Source organism: Coloeus monedula (assembly GCF_965178545.1).
Source record: "Coloeus monedula genome assembly, chromosome: 6".
Classification (NCBI taxonomy): Eukaryota; Metazoa; Chordata; class Aves; order Passeriformes; family Corvidae; genus Coloeus; species Coloeus monedula.
Genome location: NC_138786.1, coordinates 21,366,387 through 21,389,779, shown reverse-complemented (window position 1 = coordinate 21,389,779; position 23,393 = coordinate 21,366,387).

The window sequence follows — 23,393 nt, the reverse complement described above, 5'->3', positions numbered from 1 at the left end:
TTTTTTTTTTTGTATTTCTCTAGATATATGCTTTCCTGAGAGTGGTTATTGCTATTCATAGTACATACTACATGCATCCATTGTCCACTTCTGCACAGTGTCTGTCTGGAATTCAGGCTCATTTAAATCAGGTAGCTGCATTCTTCATCTGAGAGAGCTTTGTTAAATGACTCTGCTATACAACCTTGTCCAGCAGAGATTGACAATACTTGTTCTTTTTCTAGCTGCCCATACCTAAATTACATTGTGTGGTTTTGGGGTTTTTTATGACAACCTACGTATTCCTTAATATAGTACAAATAAAATTCTCCTGTAATATGTCGGGCTATGTCAAAGCAGAGGGAGAAAGACAGGATATGACTGAAAAAAAAAATAGAAATAATAAAGTAAAGAAAATGAGAATAGAAGTATAAATAAGGATAATAAAAAGCTGATTAGTCTCTTCTGTCTGGAGTGAGAGAGCATCACCACAATGCCATTGATGTGTGCATGAAGCCAGCTACAATTTCCAGACAAATCATTACATCTTTCATAGATTAAAACAATATTTTAGATTGAATTGCTTTCGCTCATTAAAATATCACACAATGTGGAAATACTTAGAGTAGAGAAAACAGACAGATGGCTCAGTAAATTAATCTATAAGCAGCAACAGAGCATAAGGTTAGTTGCTGACATTGACTGAATCTTGTGGAAGGTGGTAGAAAGATGACAGTATTAATTAGTCACAAACATGAAGGTGAAAAAGGTTGTGAAAAGCTTGTGAAAGGGGATGAGATGGGTTAGGAACCTGTCATTTAAAGGGAGGGTGGCATTTCACATTTGAGATTTATAATTGTACTTAAAATTCCTTACAATTTTGTAACATTTTGATTGAAAGCTCTAGTTAAAAACATTATGAAAATAGGAACACATTTCCAGTGTTGATCTACATTCTTGCCTTCAATTTCAAATGCAGCCTCCATTCAAGGCTGCTCTGATTTTTTTTCACCACTGATAATCATAATGCAGTAAAATGCATTATATAGAAAAATAGGTCAGATGATACTGCAAGGTGCTTTAATTGCTCTGAAACAGATATTTCCTTGTTCTTCCAAATTACTAGAGATTTCTTCTTTTACAGTGTTTCCAATTGCAGTGTATTTTTGAGTAATATATTAGTATAAATTCTGAATAGAGGATGCTCCAAAAGCTGCTCTATTACATTCTTGGTAAACTGTATGTTGTGTTCCTAGGTAGACTGCATTCTTAGCCTTTCTTCTCTAGAAGTCAAAAAATTCTTAATCTTTAAATTCTCTCTTCATTACACTATAAAAATTACATTAGATATTTTTCATACATTTTTAACAAGGTAATCCAAGTTCACTGACTTTTCTGGAGCTGTATAAATTAATATTAGCTGAAGAGCAGACATGGAATGTTTTTAATTTATTTCACTGTCATTTCTTACTGAACCTGATTTAGAATAAATGCTGAGCACTCCTACAGGTACGAAGTATTGCATTCACTTGAAATAATGCATTTAAGGTCTTCTGATGAAGGAAGAACCAGTGTCAAAAAACCCTCAGAGCACTGAGCACAAGATAATATTTTGATGCATGATATAAAAACCATTTCAAAATTCTGCCAGTCTTTTATTCTATGACAATCCATAAATATTAGAAATACACGACACAGTGGTACATAAATGCCAGTTTTAGAAGGCAAATATTCCCTCATTTATTTTCTAGTGGTATTTGGTACAACTTTTCTCCATTAATAACTGAGTGGTGACAATTTTGTATTATTTCCACTGAATAGATTTAAAAGCAAAAATAGATAAGCATCTTACTACATCATAACATATTTGACAGAATTCTTTGACTAATTTCAGAAACAGTTTCGTGTGCTGAGTGGGAAACAGGGTCCCTTGAGTGCTCTTTCCTCATATTATTTTTTGATTTCCTCACCATGTTACACCTCACTTTTATCCAAGATGGCTTGTGGGTTGAGTGTATATAATTTCACATTTTGGATTAGATCATTTCTGCTTCCATACCAAGATATTCAAGTCAAAAATACTTTTTTCTTCAAAGAACAGAAGCAAAAATGTAATTTCTTCTGAGATTTGTAGAGATCAAGATTGATTACAAGAAAGCAAATGCTTGGATGTTTTTTTGTTAGTAACCTCATATATTTATAAATTATCATGTTATAAAAAGGGAAAGTAAGAGTATGTTTATGCATGATAAAGTTTTTAGTGTAAAAATAATCTTTGAAAAAACAAAAACGTTTGACACTTACTCATCAGTGATTTAAAAGTTCCAATTTATATATTCTTTTTTTTTTTAGCCTGCACTTGACTTTAATTCTATGCCCTTAAATCCAACTTTAAAGCCTCAGAAGAATCTGGCATGGTCCATGGGTCCTACAGACATGAGAGAAATCAATTTGCAGCAGAAGCTAAAGAGTGAATATTTAGGAGATGAGAAAGGAGGGAGATGATGGACTCTGAGATGTGTTCCACCAAAAAATCTTTGATGCTGAAACTCAGGTCCTGAAATGGTATGTGATAGTAAAGAAAAATCATGTATAAAAGAAGTGGCTTAGAGGCATGGTTTGGATGCTGATAATCATCCTATAGAATGAATAATACATCATGTCTCTGAAAAAAAATCTTTTCCAATGCTAGGATATTTTTCGTTAAATACTGACTTTTAAACCTATTAAAAGTGAATCTAGTTGCAATAAATCAGTATCTGAAAGCTTATGCTTATCTTTACATGTTTCCAGCATTTTTTGGTTAGAAAAAATACTGAATATGATATTTTACAGTGCACTTCTAACCTAAAAGAGTAATAGATTAAAAACATCAGAAGAGAGTGTTTGTCTTCTGGAAGGTTAACAAAAGAGCGAACATAAAATATATAGCTTGCTTCTAGCCACATAAGTATCTTAAGAAACCTGAGCTGTTATGTTGAAAGTCAGATCATTCTGCCTTTTTCATAGCTGTTAAATTTCAGGTAGCATAAAGGAGAAGAAAGCAAACATCTACGAGTCCCAAAAAGACAGCAGGAAAAAAATAATGGCATGTTCTGGCCTGAGCCATGGCTGAGCTGTGCAGGGCTACAAGCATAGGCACAGAAAGCTATGTCTGAATTCCTAAACTAAGAGCTACCTGTAAGTTCCTGAATAGAAATCATGCTGATTTCCAGTGCAAAGTGAAGATGTTTCATAGCTGTTAATCTTATTAAAACATTACCTCTGGAACCATGAGAAGGAGTAAGGAATTGTTGATGTCCAACACACACTGACCCTCATTACTGTGTGCTTCCATAGCTGTCATCTACCTGAGGTACTGATTTATCTGACAGGGATTGGTACTGTGCATAATACATGACCACACAGAAATTAGAATGAGTGGCATAATCTTTTAAAATTAATGTTAGTTTGTATCTGGAACTCTGGTTCAAGATTTATGCCATTATTTCAATAATGTTTTACAAATGTATTATTGAAGTTTTCTTTAACATAAATCTCATTGAGAACTAAGGCATGGTTTTGTTATTCTCCCCATCTCCGCTCCCCAAATCATACTCTTGGTTGGGAAGGAATTGGACATTTTTTACATTCTTACTGAAAATCTTTTATAGCTTCATTCCTTTAAATGGTTTTAGTTAGCAATGTTTATAAAACAAATACTTTGCATCCTCTGAAGATCAGTCTACAAAAAATATACATGTTCTCCAAGCTTAATGTGCATACAGTTCTCTGTGCAGTAAGGTACTGTGTGGTATGAAGAAGTACATCTAAATAAGAGCAGTGTCTTCTATTTCTAAAAAATTGTTTATACCCTTGAATTTTAAGTCGATACGACTTCACAAACATAATCCCTACAGATAGAAACTATTACCTTTGTTTTTTCTTTTCATCTTGCTTCAAAATGCTCTTTAAGTTTTAGAAATGCCTCCAGGTTTTTGTACAAGAGAAAGAGGACACAGCCACACAGATACATACAGGTACACACACACACACACTGTGGTTTTTCATGGGCTGTCCTCAAGGATTTGATTTATTGAAGCCTCTAAGATTTATCTCAATAGTGCATTGAACACATTCCAAGGATCAAAAGATCTGTAATTGGAATATTGTTACTCTCCACTTACACTCTTTAAAAAAGAGGAGAATTCATTCTGATGTAATAAAAACAGTGTCTGTTTCAAGGTCACGTGGTCATCTCTAGCCCACCTGGTCTTTATCAGCAGTTTGTGCTTAAACAGAACAATTAACACACTTTTTTTTTCCCCCTGGAGAATATATGACAATAATTTTTTTCTTCATTTAGCTTGGCATAAGCATGCTTATCAGTTTTACATAGTTACATATATAAAAGAATGTGAGAAATCTAGTTCATTGATTAGTGTAACAATCTGTCAACTTTGAATACTATGTTATTTTAGAACATTATCTGATCTGATAGTTGCAGACTAAACATGATTGCACTCTTTGTCAACATTTTGGTTAATTCTTTCACATTTAAATAATTTTCGAATGCTTGGTTCAATTTACTAGATTCCTCAGTAATTATTCTTTCTCCTGTTCTTTTGTATGAGGAAACACATGAACAGTTCTGTACTATACAAGTTCTGCTCTCTATTCATCATATCGTCAAAAACTCTTGGCTGATTTAGAAGCTGTTTGTACATGATTTCCCTGTTACATTCCATTACCTAATATGCACTGATAATAAAATGGCCTTTCCAAAATTACCAGTGTCACCTTGATTTCCACAGGTGTTATTTAACAGTGATTGTACTTTTCCAGTTTTATTGTAGAACAAATTGCTTGTGATCTCTGATGACATGCAGCTGGTAATGCAGGTGCATTTATAACACAGCCTAAGGAAATAGATTGAATATTTGAAGCAATAAATCTCATTTTGATTTCTGTAAGATGGATGTGAACTCTATTTCCTCTCCTCCTTCTTTTCTTGTGTCAAATAGAATTTATAATTATTTCAAAGACATTTTAAATAAGAAAAGAAAATACAGAAAGAAAAAGGAAGTGACAGGTGACAATGGCATCAGAATTTAAAAATACTTCAAATATACTATTATTATAACCAACATTGCAAAAGCTGGAGCATTCTAGACTTGTTTTATCTTTTGAGATCATCCCAGATGAATCTATTTGATTTTCCAAACAGTCTTTTACCTTAGCTAGTATTAATTGGTTACTAATGTTTGAATAACTGATTTTCTTCTACACATATGGTGGTGTTGGTCTGGCCACGCCAGGGGATACTGAAGGAAGAGCCAATACCAGAAAGCAGGGATACGTAGTTAAGAAACAGGTGGCATTGTCAAGCAGCTGCAAGATGGCCCAGCTTCAGTATTCAAGAGAGCTTTATGGTCAGTAAGCCACTTCAGTGGCATTGGCCTTTAGCAGCAGAGCCAGTATCACAGTGAACATGTTCTGAGAGAGGAAATGCTAACTGGCCTACTGGCTTGAATTACGCTCTTGGTTTCCTTCTGTAAAACCCCCCTGGAGCATTGCAAATGCCCTTCACTGCGGGCAGTTTGTTGCACAGAAAGGTTGACAAGACAATGCAGCTGAGGCTGTACATGGAGCTTGTTATAAATGTCTCTTTCATTCTTAATCCAAGGAAATCAAACAACATTGAACGGTTTTGAATTGTTTTGTACCAGCCTTTAAGATAAATTTTTGTTCATAATCACTTTTCTAGTCAAAATTACCTTGGTTCAGTCCTGAGACCTAGAGATGGGTAGGGGATAGTGCTGTGTGGTCTTTCCTGTTTCCATCACAAAGCACTGTGGAAGGCCTCTCAGCTGATGTCAGAAAAACACCTTCCTTTGACTCCTCTCAGGAATCAGTTGCTTTGCTGGTTTTTAATTCCTTTTAAGAAAAATCTAATGTAATGTACCTCATTAATTTAATATTCAGTAAAGGCTGACTATATTAGTGAAACTTTGAACATTTATCCTTTTTTTAAAAAAGGGTTTTGTTTAGGTTTTTTTTAAAGAGGGTATATGAAAATTAAGGTCAAAAGCCTCATTGTGATATGCAGATACTCTTTTTCAAAGGACCATATTTTATTTACCTTAGCTTTTAATTTTTTTTTTTTAATCATTATTATTTACATGAGCTTTTAAAGGTACTTGGGATTGGGCATTTTACAGGAGAGTCCTTACAGTATAATTGAAAGAACAGATTAAAGGAATTGATTTCTAGAGTGAGACTAATCTCAATTAACATTAACTTTCCTCAGTTAAGAACTGTGAGAAGTTTCTCACTCTCAGTTTTAATTATATAAGTTCCAAATACATTCAACAGAATTCTAGACAACATAATTGCAATAAATTAGGAAATCACTCTTCTGAACAAACATATGCATCTACTTCCAAATGAGATGCATTGCTGATTCAAAGTTGGCTTTCTGTAATGACTAGATTTTGGCAGTAGAAACATTTGTAGTATCCAAAAACAAAAAAAAAAGGGGGGAAAGATCACCTTTTAATAGAAAGGTTCTTCTGTTCCTGATATTACCTTTGGGTATGGTTTTCCTTAGACCTGAGTTTTCTGATAAGAAGGTAACTCGTGTCCCTGGAGTGAACATTGATGAGGTTAATGGCATTGCCTTGAGTTAAAGATTTGTCTCAGTATGCAAAAATCCACAGACAAAAATTTGTCATTTGTCACAATCAAATACAAGTCAGTAAGTCTGATGGCTCATATAGTTCAAAAGCTCGTGTTGAAGTATATGAAAGGTGATAAATGACCTAGGTGGAGCACTTCAGACTGTAGGGAGTTTATTAGGAAGTGCTTTGCCAGTACACTGCCTTTAAGGTAAACAGGGGAGGTTCCTCAATCTTATCGCTTATGTTTGTTTCATCTTATCTTCCTATGATTTACAAAAATTTCATTTATTGTCTTTATTTTGCTGTTAGGAAATTGATAAACGAGGATAAACTGAGCTAAAGATTCAGAAATCAGTCTGTGGTAGATTTCAATGGCAGTTATTCATCTAAATATCTTTAAGGATCTAGGCATCACCATTTAATCAATTATAATTCTCTCTAACATTACTTTAATGTGATCTGATTGCTGTTCACTGATGATGCTCCTGAATGTTGTCCCTTAAACAGTAACAAAGAGATCCCTCAGCTTCATTATCTGTTATTGGACATAAACCAGGACTACTCTGCCACTTGGGTAATTGCTGTTGGATTCTGAAGTGTTTCTATTTGGGTAAGGTACTGATAATTGTCTGCTAAATGGGAACCTCTAAAAGGAGGTAACCAAACCTCTCCAAGTCTCAGAGGGCTATGAAGTTGTAAATGGAAACACTTCTACCGTCAGTTACGATATTGGAGTTAAAATACGAGTGAAAAAATGTGGTGCCATCCTAAGATGATGCAATACTTTTCAAATATGGCACAGCTTGAAACAAAATGATGAGCAGAGCAGTGTGAGACTTGCTGAAAAAGCTGCTAAGAGAAAATCATGCAATGGCAAGTGGGAAAAGCACTATCAAGCCAAGTAGGAAAAGCACCGCAATGCCATTATAGTGTAAAGTGGTTACTTCCTCACCTGAACAGCTGTGTTGTTGTACCATTGCCAGCAGTGGAGAAGAAGAAAAAGAAGATTTATGGTCTTGGTTTTCATATCTTCTTGTAACTGGTACAAGAGAGAATGTGTGTACTAGACAAAGTAGTTCAAACTACAGACAGCAGAATTTCAGAGGAATTCCAGGCTGGAATCATGACAGCTGAAGTGGTAAAAAGGTGTGAGATCATAATTAATATGTTTTCTCTCTTGTCAGTGTTATTAATTATCAGACTTTTAAAAAAATATTTCATTCATTTAAAACCTAGAATATATTTGTAGCTGAGAGAATTTAATATATGCAGAAAATTAGATTAGAAAGTACTAGCTCTTTAATGTAAATTCTGGAATGACCAGAAATTTGGGGTTAGCAAAGAATATTCTGCCAAATGGCAAGTACCTTAAAATATCTATCGAATCTTTTCTTCTTTCTTACCAACATTTGCAATAATTGTGTCTTCAATACATAATGACCTTATGGGTTCACATTGATTTCTGAGGTTTATCTCACCAAACAAATCCACAAAAATAAACATAAAAATTATATTTGATGAAATTTTCCTAGAGATATTTTCAGTCATGGAAAATAAGAAAACCTGCCATGTATGGCAAGGTTTTAATTTTCATATTTAAGAGTGCTCAGTATCTGGAGTGTAAAGAAGGAAAGCTGTATTCATACGACCAACTATAGCTTTTTACGTAGATTCAATAATAGCATATATCTATTCATAAGGAAAAACATTCATTTCATTCATCAAGAGGAGGGTAATTACCTCAAGATGCAGGTTTTTGCGAAATCTTGTTCGGTCACAAACTGCGTTAATCTATATTTAGCTCAGATACGATAAATCCACTGAGCTTGCACATGCCCATTTATATAACACTTGGGAAAAAAACCGACTTGAAAAAGGCAGTTAAACAAAAGGACTATGATTATCACCATGTATGTGACCAAGGCAGATGTCAAGTTACTAAGAATAATTCTGGTGAGATATATCACCCTTTAATATTTCTTCTGATTGCTATAGTAATTAGTTTTAACAAACCTGTACACTTTCAGTGTTTTCTATGAAAATCTCTGAAACTTAGGTAGGTTTTTCCTTCTTATATTATTTCTTAATTTTTAAAAATTTTTAATGATACTGTACCTCAGATTTGAGGAACTACATTTCTGTGAATATTTAGGAAGATTAAAATCTGAATCCAGTTTTGAAAAAGGACCTTTAATTACATAAGGAAACATTTTCTTATGACTCAGTACAGTCTCACTTAAGCTCGCTGGGTATTGAAAGTACTTCAGCTGTGCTAAAAAGAAACTAAGAACCAGTGACCCCCTCAAACATTGTCCCACTGTCTTGGGTGGATTTTGTAGCTGTGACTATTTGAAGACACAACCTGCAAGCACACTTTAAAACCTATTTAGCTATTCCAGATGTCTTTGAAAAATTGGTGCTGAACTGTGTGTTAACTTATTTTGTTCAGAATTCCAGATACAAAGTGCACACTTGTATATTGCACATTTTATGTCTTTTAATTACAAGATGTTCAGGGTGGTGTGGGTGTTTTACTGCAATAATTCTTGAAAAGAAATATTATCCCCAACTTAGAAAAACAGTAAACTTACCTAACACAGATTTTCCAGTGCCATTCATTTCACCAATCATTTTAAAAAATTCATGTCCAAACGATCAAAGAGTACAACTAGCTTCACTAATTGGTGCTCTGAGCCAGGACGTGTTAGAGGTTGCTCAAAATGACCCAAAGATGTGGCACTTACAAAGTGTAAAGGCATCAAGATGGTTTTTTCTCTTCTTTGTTCCCATGCAAAACTTTCCTAACATTATGGCAATTATGTTAATATTAAAAAAAAAAAAAGTCCTGTTTAGTCCCCAGTGTTTGCAATCCCAGTCATTACTTTCTCACACTTTATTGGCCAGTGCACAAAACTATGATAAAAAGAATAGATGTTACAGAGCAGAAAGGTCACATAGGTGTAAACTTTAGTCACATAAGCAAGAATTTTAAGAAAACTACTGGTTTCATGCTTAGAGTCAAGATGTGCTTCTGTACCTGCAATTGCAGACAAAAATGGAGATAACATGATAACTCTGAAGGTACTGAACCCTTTAAAGTAAAATTTTATTCTGTAAATTGTATTCATTATTTATTCACATAAATAATGTGGTGGGTCTTTTTAATAACAGTAATGAAAAAGGCACAAAAGCTCTTAGAACCATATCAGTGTCTTGGAACATGTATTCTAAAAAATGCACAAATTTTTCATGATGACAAATATTTCTCGGGACCACCTAGATAAGAATGTATAGTGCAATGAAATAACTGTGGGTGCTGAAACTGAGGGCAAATAAGGCAAGAAAAAGCATATTTCATCTAAATTGCTCATTGGGCTTTTTAGTCTGTCAAATATGACTGATATCATTTGACTGATATAAATTATTATTGATTTCCAGGCTCTGAGAAGCCTTTTAAGCCCTGAACAAAGATTTTAATCCTTTCTGGTTCTTAAATAAGATTTTTTTATTATCCTTTACAAAAGGTTTTATGAAGTTATTAATTTGATTATACCATAATGATGACTGTAGTTAAGTAGCACATCCATGGAAGATAAGGAGCTGCCTCATCAGGAAGAATTTTATGTCCAGAAATAAGGCCTGTATCCATAGAGCTCTTCTATATATATATCGATATCAGTAGAAGTTCAATTTGTCACAGACTAAATGAATGCATTTGGTAGAATTTGTGTCAGGAAAATCTAAATAAGCTAAAAGAATTAGGTTCATAGATCTACTAATGGCTTATAAAAAGATGTCTAGAAAAGATCATCTTCTCCAAAGCCTTTTGCATAAGCAGCCTATTCATATTCAGGACTGTAAAGATACCATGTAGGGATGCTCACAACACAGTTACAGCACTTTCATTGAATCCAGAATGGATCACAGTTTTCCTGCTCTAGTAGCTAATATTCAGGAGACCAGCAGACATGTAGGCACCAGGCTCTGGTTGACCAGCATGAGTGGACTGGTTTTTGTGAGACAATTGAGTATTGCTTCTTCTTCTCTGATGCCATGTGGGAGGAAAAGCAAGCTGAAGCATTGGTGCAAGAATTCCTTCATAGGGAAAGTCACTGACACATCTGGTGTGTTACCTACAGCACCTGGAAGTTAATTGAAGAAATGTACAAAAAGATGTGATGTCCTTGAAGATATAGGGCTTTTAATCTATAAGACTGGCTACATTTAGCTTTGTTCCTGCTACAAGACAACAGAAGCTTGGAGGTCACATGACTCTCATGGCCTATTAAAATCCATAGGAACTTTTCCATTGACTTCATTGCATTTTGTAGGGGTCTCCAGTTCAACAGTAACTTCTTATTCTGAATATTTTGCTGCCATGCAGTAACTTTTAAACATTGCTGTGAAGAAGCACCTTCTGTATATAAATTCCATAATGGTAAACCCATCATTTATAGTAGATGTTAGAAGCAGTGACTGACAATGCTTAAGACACGCAAGACAAAAAAGCCTTGCAGATGAAAATGAGAATTTCGGAAGAAAATCAGTGCTCCAGAAGGAAATTTGGCTGTTGCACTGGAAATCAGCAGGGATGGGGTTAAATACAATTGATGTTACTCTGTGAAACATCAATGCATGACATTTCACAGCAGTTAGTATGCCCAGATGCCCCCAGAGCTCAGCTCGTTCCTCCTCCATTCTCCACTGCGCTTTGAACAGTAAGACACCCCTAACAGGCAGCTAGCCCATGTGCTTTTGAGCCACTTTGCAGCAAAAAAGAGCAACACATGAGCTGGACTTTTGTCAAATCCTTTCTGGAAATCTGAACATGTGATGTCCATTGAATTCCATTTTTTGTCTCCTATGGTAGTCTTGTCTTCAAAGAAACCTAACCAGATGGTGAAGCTTGCCTTTCCTTTCTTAAAGGCCATCAGTCTTTGCTCACACTGTGTATTTCTAAGTGTTTTTCCTGTTTTGATCTCTGAGAAAGACTTTGTAAGACACTTCCTGCAACTGAAGTTTAACGACATTCTCAGATATGTTCCAACTCTTTTGTTGATCTATGGCTCCGTGATAAGTACCTGAACCTACTGAACTTCAACTAAGACATCTTGAAAAAGTAAAACCTATAGAAGCTTCCCTGCAACGCTGGTCATAAACGTCAGCTCACTATGGGTAAATAATAATGACTTCCATTTATGAGAGCACCTTTTAACCCCTAAGACCCCAAAGATATGGCAAACTATTGTCCTGATTCTGCAGTCATCTATTTCAACAGACAGACCACAAAGTTCTGCTGTCCAGATGGGTAGCTTCTTGTATCATAGAAATCACAAGTGGGATAAGATACACTGCTACAAAATAGAGTACAATACCTCATTAGGAAGAAAGTTATGTTGCCATGATTTTAGAAAATTCTGGTGCAATTTGTTCAGCAACTCGAACATCATCATTCAAACTACATTTTACCTGAAAAGTAGAAGTTAAGACTCCCAACAACATTTAAACATAACCCCAGTAGATTTTGAATGAGCACGTTTTAAATTTAGTCTCTGAACCTGTTTTTCCTGTGTATTTCATATGTTTCACAAATGCATTATGAATATAGACTCTTTTCTATACTACTGGATTACTGTTACTGTCTCAAAGAGCAATTACATATTCTTGTGACATTTTCTATTCAGATACCACCCAGGCCAAACACTTTTTAGCCTTTATGAGGGCAAAACAATGCTGAAAGTTATGCTTGATCATTCTATATTTATTCATGACAGCACAAGAACAATAATAGCAATGAAATCTACTAACAATTGTCTCCATATTTCTTTTGGAAGTAATAGTCCTTCAGAGGATCATTTGTATTTATTTCTTTGCTTCTTGTCAGTCAAAAACCAGCCATTCACTTAAGGTGAAATCAGAGTTTGTGGAGGAATATGAATCCATGTCCTTTAGGTACTATAAACAAGTGTATATTCTTTGTCTATGTTTTATATTATGGCACAACAATGTTATCTCTTACAGATATGCCTGAGAAAATTCTGAAGTAAAGCTATGTTATTTGTTGCTGACGTATTGGAACTGAAGCAACATTCTGCTGTGAGGTAGGAATTACTCAACAGACATCAAGTACTAATATAATAAGTTGATCTATTTTCAGTGAATAATTTTGAAGTTATAGCCCTCTATCCTCTTTGGAACCTAACAATAAATAGAACTTACTACTGCTATTTTTACTCGCTCTAGTTAATAATTATAACTAAATTAATTAATAAATAAATAAGAGTTTGTATATTAGTCATGTCATGAACAATGTTATTTCTGTTATTTATTAAGTCACTAATGCTACAAGATATTGTTTCTGCTCTAGACATGAAGTAATGGAATTCTTTCATAAAAATATAGCCAGTGACAATAAAGAATTAAAGCTTTTTATTCATGTACAAATGCCCTTGATTGTAGACAAATAAAGGTTATCAGAATAATAGTACTGAGAAGAATTTACGCTCCTTCCCATAATGACATTTTGCACAGTACAGCTGTAACAGGTGAGTTGCAGCTTCTGTGACTGAGGAGAAAGCTGCTAAAAGATTAACCAAATGACATGTTAAATTTCAGTTGCTACAGTATGGGGTTGATAGGGTTTATGTTTAATTAGCTGTTCTAAATTGGGAACTCTACCTTCGGTTCATGTGTCAGCTATAGAAATTTTATACGTCTTGAAATTCCATTTAGTGAACAGTCTTTCTTATCTTATTCCTACCACAATCAATAATGTATATTTTCTTCTAATCTTTGCCTTTCTAGTCTAAATTCTCTGAGACAAAGGCATTGTGGTATGTGAAGCATATCTAGTTCAATACAGTGTTTGTCTTGGTGGAAGAACTTGCAGGCAGTAATAAAACTAATGCTTGTATAAAATATAGAAGAGAAATTGTACACACTTTACTCTATTAATGTGCATTTTCAGATTTTCACAGATTTTCTTTAATTTTTATTAGCTGAAAGCTGTTCAGTTTCAGGTAATTTCAGTTCAATAAACTGAGGATTAAGAATGTGCACAATATACAGCAGCAATTAAAAAAAAAAAGACAAAAATAATCCATGTTTTTTCCAGTAATTCTTTTATCCTTATGTTTATATATTGGGACAAAAAGAGAGGAGGAAGATGAGAATTAAAAAGCAAAGAACAGGGCAATATGTATTGTTGCTTTTGGCTTTTCACTCAGCAAAAAATTTTGATTTATAATTTCTTTGCAATCCAGACCTGGGAGGATACATGGGCAACCTATGTAAAAAAAGTCTAATTTAGATATGTTCTTGAGGGATGAATAAGTACTATTTTATTGGGGGATTGTTTAGTTAGTTATACATAAGGATGTGAGGTTATTGTCAGTTTATCAGGTACAATGCCTTATTTCCATTATTGACCTACTCTTAGTTCTTCAAAACCGAGTAACAATTTGTTACTGCTTACTTTGCCAGTTCTGCTGGTCACATACTGACAAAAGCATTCCTTGTTGACTCTTAGTGATCAATTTATACCTTGAATTTATGTACCTTTATATCCTATAGGTTTTTTTGTGTAGCATTGGCAACAGCAAATATTTGATGGAAAATCATGTATCTTCCCAAAAATGAAAGGTTTAGATATAGGAAATGAAAAATTAAAATTATACTCTGCTTTTCAGCATTTATTTTGAAATAGCCAAGGTAATGGTTAGGTAGAAGTTTCACCTTTAGCACATCTTCCCTTATTGTACTTCTTTGGAAGTCTGATAAGGCTGCTACTCATAAAAGATATTTCTGATGGATTATTTCAATTTAAACATGATAGCAGATATTAACAGACAAATGAATTATACTTCCAGCTGATCATGAAGTAAATTACTACCAGCCATAAGCATAGTTATCTAAAAGTCTGGTTGCCTTGCATTTTGGTTTCTTTATCATCTGTCATCAATTTATTATATGATAGATGCATCATATAAATACATTCTTGATAAAATTTGGTTCATTATAACAAAAATTATGGGTGGTAGGCATCTCCATTGTTTTCTATCATGATTCAGATAAAAATAAAATAATGGCTGTAGTGGTTCAGTCAGTCTGCTCCAATAATGTCATACATAGCCTTAAGCAGATACTCAATAGTATGACAAAAAAAAGGAAAGCATATATTAATAATTCCTTCTAATAATACTCTTCTGACTCATCTCAAAGTATTTTTACCTCAAGAAATACTTGAGGAGATTTTCAAGTATTTAGTAGCCCTCAGTTCAGTTCTGTTCAGTGTCCCTTGTTTTCATCAAAACTTTCTGCAGCTACACCATCTTCTAAATACAAGCAAACCAAGCCAAAAGACTCAAGTTTATAAACTTGTATTAAAAAACAAGTTTTTCTTAACGAAAAATATGGTTTTTTTACACGCCTAGTCAAAAAGGCAATTCCTGTAATTGTGACCCAAAGCATAGCACGTGAATTAGTAATAGTAATATTTCAACACCTCTGGATTGAACAATCCATTTTCTGCCAGCAGTCCCAGGATAAGTATCAGTAAATCTGGAAAATCATCTACAGGGAAATAGAAACTTTTAGCCTATGATGAGACACAGTTTTTTCCTTTGGTAGAACTAACAGGACTTTGGACACAAATGATTGATTTTGGCAAGGTTCTCCTTGTGGACAACTAAGCAGTCAGCTTGTTTTTATTTTGCCTCTATACCAGTATAATTGTATTGCTGTGGCTCTTGCCTATTTTTAGTTTCATTGAAGCACTTGAAGTACTTTCTTAGAAGATGAGTTTTCCATGAAACAGAGTTCCCATATCAAGGTCTCTCCTGATGCTGATGTGAAATTCAGAAAGACACTGTAGAAGTGTCGTGTCCTCCTTCTTTCTACCCACTGCTTTAAACTAGTGCCTAAAGGGTGATATTATCTGATCTCCCTCATCACAGAATAACAGTCGTTTGCTCTGAGTTACCATTCAGTCCATATAGAGCTGCATTTTGAAAGCTCGCAGGTATGTTCTCTGAATTCACACATTCCTGACTATTCAAAGTACTGTAACACATCAGGAACATGACTCTCACTTATTCCTTCATTGTGCCACCTTAGCATATGCATATTTCACATTTGCATTAGCACATTGCTTCTTGTTTTGCCATGCTTTGATTGACATTCAGCACACTAAATTACCTCAGTTCTTGAATATATTTAACTGATTATAGCTTTGAGACTCCCTCTGATAAATGGCTGTGCTCTAATTTTCAGAAGCAAGCACTCTGATAATCAAAGAAACCTTCTGTTTATGCACTTCTCACCTGGCAGTATCACCAAAATGCTTTTAAATTAGTCTGTGAGCTTTAAAATTTATAGGTTTATAAATACTATTATCTAGTTTCATGTTTGAAGTTATAAATTGTTTTTATTCCATGTTACTTATTTTAAGTTTATTCAGACTTCTATATCCTCTGATTGGCTTCTATTCCAAGACAATTCATGGCCTGGAGAAAGCATTCCTTTGCTATAATTTAGAGAAAGATGTAATTATGACAGTTAGATCCAGCTAATAACCAGTTATAAGAGCCATAAATCACATTTCTGATGATGATAAGGAGGCTACAAAATATTCTATAGAGTGGTTCATTCTGTAATATCTATATCAACACCTATTTCAAAGATTCAGAGAGACACAAACCTATTTGGTTTTGGAGACTGAAAATTATTTTTGGGATAGTGTTGGCAGAGAAGATCTAAGAAACTACTACCACATCAGGAGGTAAGATGTTGGCTTGTATTTTTGTGTTAAGGCACAAATTTTGCCAGGGAATTCTTATCCGAGTTTGGAAGATCCTTGAATTCAACTGAACAAGCTTCCAATGCTATTTCTAATTCTAATTCACAATCATATTACAAATAAGAGGTTTTTTCTGCTCTGGGCATAGTCTCTAGAGGCTCAGAAATGACATCACAATTAAATGAATCATAGCTAAAACTTACATGAAACATGAAAAGTTCCGCATGTGGTGAATTCCTTTTTTCTCGTATACAAACATTTTATTGGAAAGAAATTCCTATTGGACCCAAAACAGTATGAAGGCAGATGAATATAAGACTGAATTTTCCCCCCTTCTTTTTAAATCATTGATAAAAACTGATAAGAAGTTGACATCTTCAGCCTCAAAAATAAAAAGGGAGCTGCAAAGAGAAAACTGATTCTCCATAGTCTTCTATTTTAAGCATCGATATGTTAATAAAAAAACCAGCTGACAGAGAGAAAGAAAACATAATTTCTGAGTCTAGTAACACCTAAATTGGACCTGTTAATTTCATTTGTTCATTATAATTTTGAACTCCAAATTAACAGTACAGTATGGTCAAGAGAAAATTAGGCTGCAACTGCCTTACTTTCAAAGTATATCTGGTGTGATCACATCAACATATTTACCTCTGCCATATAGATTCAAAGAGTTTATTACCTTGCTAGTCAGTCATGGGATAAGAATAGGAGCCAAGACCACTGGCACTCAGGAATGGCCATTAGGCTGTACCTTGCAGCAAGGATGCAGCAGAATAAAACCATTCTTCATAGGCCTTTGAGCATGTATTTCAAAGCCAACAATAGTATGGAGTCATTGAATACAGACCACTATACAGAGAAAGCAAAACATTAGGTTGTGTAGTCTGTCTTCCTACCACCATGGCATTTTAAAATTTTTCAGCATTTCATCAAGTATGACATTAATCATTGATGTCAAATAATAGCAAATATATGAAATAATCAGGGCTCAGACACCATGCTTGTGGTGCATACATGTCAAAAATACAGTCCTTTTTTGTCCCTACTATTTGGAAAGAAGTAGGATTAATTTAGTGACCTCTGTTATCAATCACAAAATACTATTCTCTCTGGCTGTAGTTGGCAGATGGACTGGAATCTAGGATACATCTCACTCAATAGTGGAAGTTGCTATTAGCTTTGCTGAATTCTATCTTACTTTTATTGTTCTTACTCTTCACAAATTACACTTTTTGCTAGGTCCTCAGTCCCTGGCTTTTATCCACTGCTATTAAAACAACAAACAAACAAATAAATAATCATATTCTGTAGATTGATAAATAATTACTTCATCCTTCCAAACACCTTTAAATGACCTTACATCTTCAGTGATATTCAAGGTCATTTTTTCTGTCCCTTACACTCTCCCCCGCCCCATCCCCCCCAGCAATTCTGACAGCCATGGGGGAATGAAAGTTCAGATTTCAGCACAGTAATTTGAAGTGTTAATTAGTGATTTTAAAAGTAACCTTAAAATCCGTTTCTCCAACACTGTGTCAGGATCGTCACAAACTAACTCTGTGGTAGAATAAGAGGTAAGGAAAGACAGAGAGGAAAATCTTCTCCCACTATACTCATCATTAATCAGAAACATGACTGACATTTGCTTGAAGACCTGTATCAGTAATACCATTAGCCTTTAACAGTGAAATCTGTGAGCAGAAAGATTTCTGTGTGATACTGCAGTAACAAGCATACCTTCCCTGCCTATTTTTGACAAGGTGGTGAAGGGATTCCTTGAGATGTAGATAAGAATGTGGCAACACTTCTTTCTTTCCTTCTTCAGATGTATTTCTGTGTCGCTGTACTTGGACATTAATAAAAGTCCTCATGATTCTCACTCCAAGGCCATTCAAATTTGATTCAGAATCAGACAGGGGATTGCAAATGCTGGTCTCCATAGGACCATTAAAGTTATGTGTCTGTCGCCTGTTCTTGTTCAGCTACCTTTTTGCATTAATTTCTTATAAAGCTTACTAAGCAATGCACAGTTACATTTGCAAGACATAAATTCACAAAGGAAATATACTTAGAACGAAAGTAGAAGTAACTCTCAAAATTTAGGCATGGGACTACTGAAATGTGGGAATATAGTTAAAGCTGCAGTTCCTCAAATGTCATTAATTAATCTCAGATTAATAAAATAAATGGACCGGAGTCTTCTGGATTATCCATCCCAAGTACTCTTGTCTAAATGGTTCATGGAGCAGATCCTGAACAATTCCAGTCTATACCAGTATATTAAATCAAACTACAGTTGTCACTGCTTTACTGTGATTCTAAACCTGTGAATGACCAAGCCAGAGGCTGCATCATGGTTCATATGCACTGCAGCCTCCAGAAAAGAAACAAGTAGCTCAGGCCAGGAACTGCTTCTGCTGTTTTACTGTAGTTTAACTGGGTTCTTGTGGAAAAACTGCATACTTTTCAGGTGTTCTCTATGCAACTCTTCTTTAGCTCAGCCAAAACACACAATCGTGTTATTTATTCTAGTAATTCAAGTAGATGAGTCACAGTTTGTATGCTGCCTGTCTGCAGTTCTTAACTTTTGTGTCAGTGAATTCTTTAGGCAGCATCTTACATATTTAATACTGGTTGATTATTTTAAACCTCATAAGCACTGTTTGAATACCATTGCTATTCAATGAGGCTGATATATTGCCTAGCTTAATAGAGATACCAGAGCTGGTTTTGAAATTACACCTGAAGACAAGGAGTTTCCTTGACTTATAGGTTTCAAAGGAAGCTCTAATACCTCACATGAGAGGAATTGGAACAATGGAAAGAGAGTGATGCATGTTGCAGGATTTCTCAAATCCTTGTACCAGATACATGTTGATTTTGTGTGTAAGCATTTGAAAAACATCCCCAGAGGCATTTTGAATTTTGATAGTTCTTAGCTGTAGAAATATGTGTTTGGGCATTTCTTTCCCTCTTCTGAGCATTTCACAACAGATGCTGTAGAATAATGTGTATTGTGACAGTTCTCACATGCCTTATTTAAAAAAATGCCAGGCTATACCTTATCGAAGATGCAGGTATACAGCCCTGGCTTTAACACAGCTCTGGAAAGGACATAGCATGGAAAATACTGGTTATGATTGTACTTCTTCCTGTCTACAAATGTTATTGAGGTCAGTCTGAAGTCAGAGTGAAGATAGTGGTCAACTTAATTTCTTTGTGGACAAGTTTTGATAAAGGCAATTTTGCCTTTACATAAAGTTTAATGAAGCTCTAGCAACATTCAAAATTAGTGCATTGCCTTTACATTATATTCTAACTATTTCAACTTCATTTGCTTTCAGTGCACAACATTAGTAAGTAAAGATTTTGATTCAGTGAAGGTTTGAAATGTTCTATATATCTAGCTTTTCCCTTGGCTCTGAATTTCTCTATTGTTTACTGTTTATATATTGTCAGTCTCCTTTGTTATGTATTTATTGCTTAAAACAAAGAAATAAACTGTACATTTACAGCCTCCCATCAAATAGAAGTGTCTTCTCAACATGTGGAAACAGTTGAGTTGTGCTAATTTTAAAATAAAACTATCTATTAAAAAAATATCTTGAAGAACTAAAATTTCTGTCTTAATAAGGTTTATTGGAAGTTTAAATGTAAGTTGCATTGGCAGAACAGAGACATAATTAATTCTTTATTTCAGTATATAAATTAGGGTCTTTAATTCGAAGTGTGGACTCTTGAGAAATTTTCAGGTTTGCCACATTAGTGAAGAAACAAATGGAACAGAATTAAAATGGTGCTTCATCACTGCAGGTTGATGCATCACCAAATATGGTTAATTCAATTATCTTGACAGCTGCACTACAGTTTTAACTATTTATGATAATGCTTTCATAATATAGTGCTAAATATTTTATAACGTATTTTATGAAAATAACAAAGACTTATAAATTCTACACTGCACGCAATAAAACACTGGAGCAGGCTGCTGTGAAACCTTTGCCAAGAAGCCAGGAATATGAAGACACTTCATGTGTAAATCATAAAGCTCACAGGTTATTAAAATGCAGCCATTTCTATGCAATTTTTGATAAAGCAACACTATGAAGCTCAGTAGTAGAATCAGGTCCATTTTTATCCTTTCTAAAAGCAGGATTCTTCAAACGAAGGGTCAGATGCTTCTGGCTTATAGTGATACTCCAGATGTGTTGTGTTTCTAGTTGCCATAACACATAAGTAATTAGATAAATGTAATTTACATGCTTGCCAAAGAGCTGTAAATAAAGGATTTAAGGAAGATATCCACTTGATACACATTTATTTTCAGGTGTATGAGATTTGCTTATGTTTTTTTTTAAATACTCTCACAATAAAGATGAAAACTCTTAGGCTGGATAAATAGTAGTAGTCTGTAGATTAATTTTTTGAAGTATTATTTCTGTTTCTTTTCCCAGACTTGGAATTTATAAACATAAATATCAGGAGTGTGTTCAAATTATTATTATGGATTTGTTCATCTCCCTTATTTAAGTGAACCAACAGTTTTTTCCAAGCAAAGCAAAAATGAAATAATGAAAATACCTTACTACTCCTGTCATTGTAATTGCAGTTAGAGCAGGTAGATTAAGAGAAAGAGACCTAAAATGCTTTAGGAAGCAATTTTTATGAAAAACCTCTTTATGTGACTGATGTATTAAAACAAAATAAAATTAATCAAAAATTTAAGCATTTTAAATTGTTAGGTATTTATTTGAGACAGAAAGAAACAAAACTCTCTGCATGACAATTTCAATAGCATTTTTTACTAGCTATGCCATTTTAATTCTGTTTTTTTATAAGAATTGAAAGAGGTGATTAAAATGAATATATGGTGTGGCATTTGTACATAGCCTCACACTATCAAGAAAATTTGTCGGAACTGTATAAAGATAGGGAGTATCATCAATATATTAAAAAAATCAACACTAAAATGATAAAACTACTGAGAGTAATTCTAGAGAATATAAAAATACTGTTGGCATTTTTAAACATTTTTTTAGAAATTCAGGACTGCTTTAAAATACCTTAGTAGTCGAATTTGTTAACAAAGGTCATCAGCATATGTTTTTTTAAATCTCCTGTCATGAGTTTTATCTCCAGTCTCCCAGTTAGTTCTTTTGTACAATGTACTTGTATTTCTAAACCTCTCTTTGGAGTCTGTCTGTATTCCTCAAATCTGTGAAGCTTAGGTTGTGTGAGAGAATAGAATTTAACCTCAACAATTTTCAAATACATCTGTTGGTTATGGCATATAAATATCACAATAGCTTCTTTGGACATAAACAAAACTGTGAACACAGTCCCACTGTTAAAAACAATTCAGTGTTGGAAAACAAGAGTGTAGAATCTCTCAGTTGTTTTCTGTATGTGCTTACATTGAATATAACAAAGATTGTAGGTGGAACCTTTTCTTCACTGTCATGTAGTTTAGGCAACTTTTTATAACTGAGTCTTCCAGAGCACAAGCACCTAGGCAGCCCTGGTAATTATACCTTCATTTAATATTTTTAGGCTTTTTCAGGAAATCTGTTATCTCAATTTCTGTAGCAGCCAGTTGGGATAACACAGCACAGCTGATACCTCTCATGACAAATGCTACGGCTTAGGTTAAACACTTCCATTATCGTTGTTTCTTTTTCTCTTCTTTTTTCCTTTCTTTATTAGGTAGGTCAAAACATGTGTTTATAGAACAAATTTAATCAATTTCACACATAGAAGAGATTTTCAAACAACTGTAACCATTTATTTCTGACTTTCCATTTAGCAGAAATCAAATTGTGTATAATGCTTTTTTTTTATTATTTTATAAAGCATGCTGGGAAACCCCAATCTGGCAGCCTCTGTGAAGGATTCCATCTGGGCGTTTTTGCCCAGTAGAGCCTTCCTTAATATAACTGCATTCTATATTGGGAAATTATTTTAGTTTCTATTTTCAGTGTGTGCCTTGTTTTGGCCTTGCGTTTCATCTGCACAGAACTGCTGCTCTTTCCATTTCTAACATACAGAATGTTAGCCATTAACTGTGGTCTCTTGTATTTTTCTCATTATTATAAATAATCCTAAATATTACATGAAAATTCTCATTAAAATGTCCTATTTGCCTCAGTGTACATGACTTTGATTAACACCATATTTCTTGCTAGAACGAAGGCACCAGTAGATCTACCATATATAAAACCTCTGCATTCAGCCATTGCTGCCTAAGAAGGAATTTCCTCTCTTGAGATTTTTTGTTCTTTATATTGGAAAATGAATATGTGAAAACTAGCAGGAAGGACAACACTAGAGAGAACAAGAATGTCTTATACCAGCTACTGTCCTTCAGCCACATATTTGTGTTTACACATTGTGTTGTGTAATCTTAAATCACCAAAATAAGAGTGAGTATGATCTATCCTCAGCTGAACTTCCTTACTGAGTCATACTTAGGGAGGTTAGGGAGAGAAGCTGCACAGAATAAATTTCTCCTGGTCCTTTGGATGAAATCACAAAGATCAAAGACCCCCAACCTTTATCTCTTTTATTTTTGCTGACAGCATAGCAACTCACCTGCTATTTGTTGGACCAGTAGAACTATTTCCCTTCTCAATGAAACAATTTTAGCCCAATTATTTTCTAAGCTTCTGATTTAGACTCTATCACCTGGTAACCAAAAGCCAAGGAAGTGCTGTGAGTGGATTCTGTCAGATACATCAGTCAATAACAAAAGGTACCATGGAACAGTTCCTGTTGTATAGTGCAAAGTTCTAGCTGTACATTTTCTTTCTAACTTTTTAACTTTTAATCTGTAAGAGGTTGTTCATATGTAAAATCTCTAATTTTTTAAAAAGAAAATCTATAACTGCAGTGTTATGCTCATACCTTGCCTGCTGAGCCAGGCCAAAAGAAGTGTCATAGTCTGGCACTCTGCTATGTCC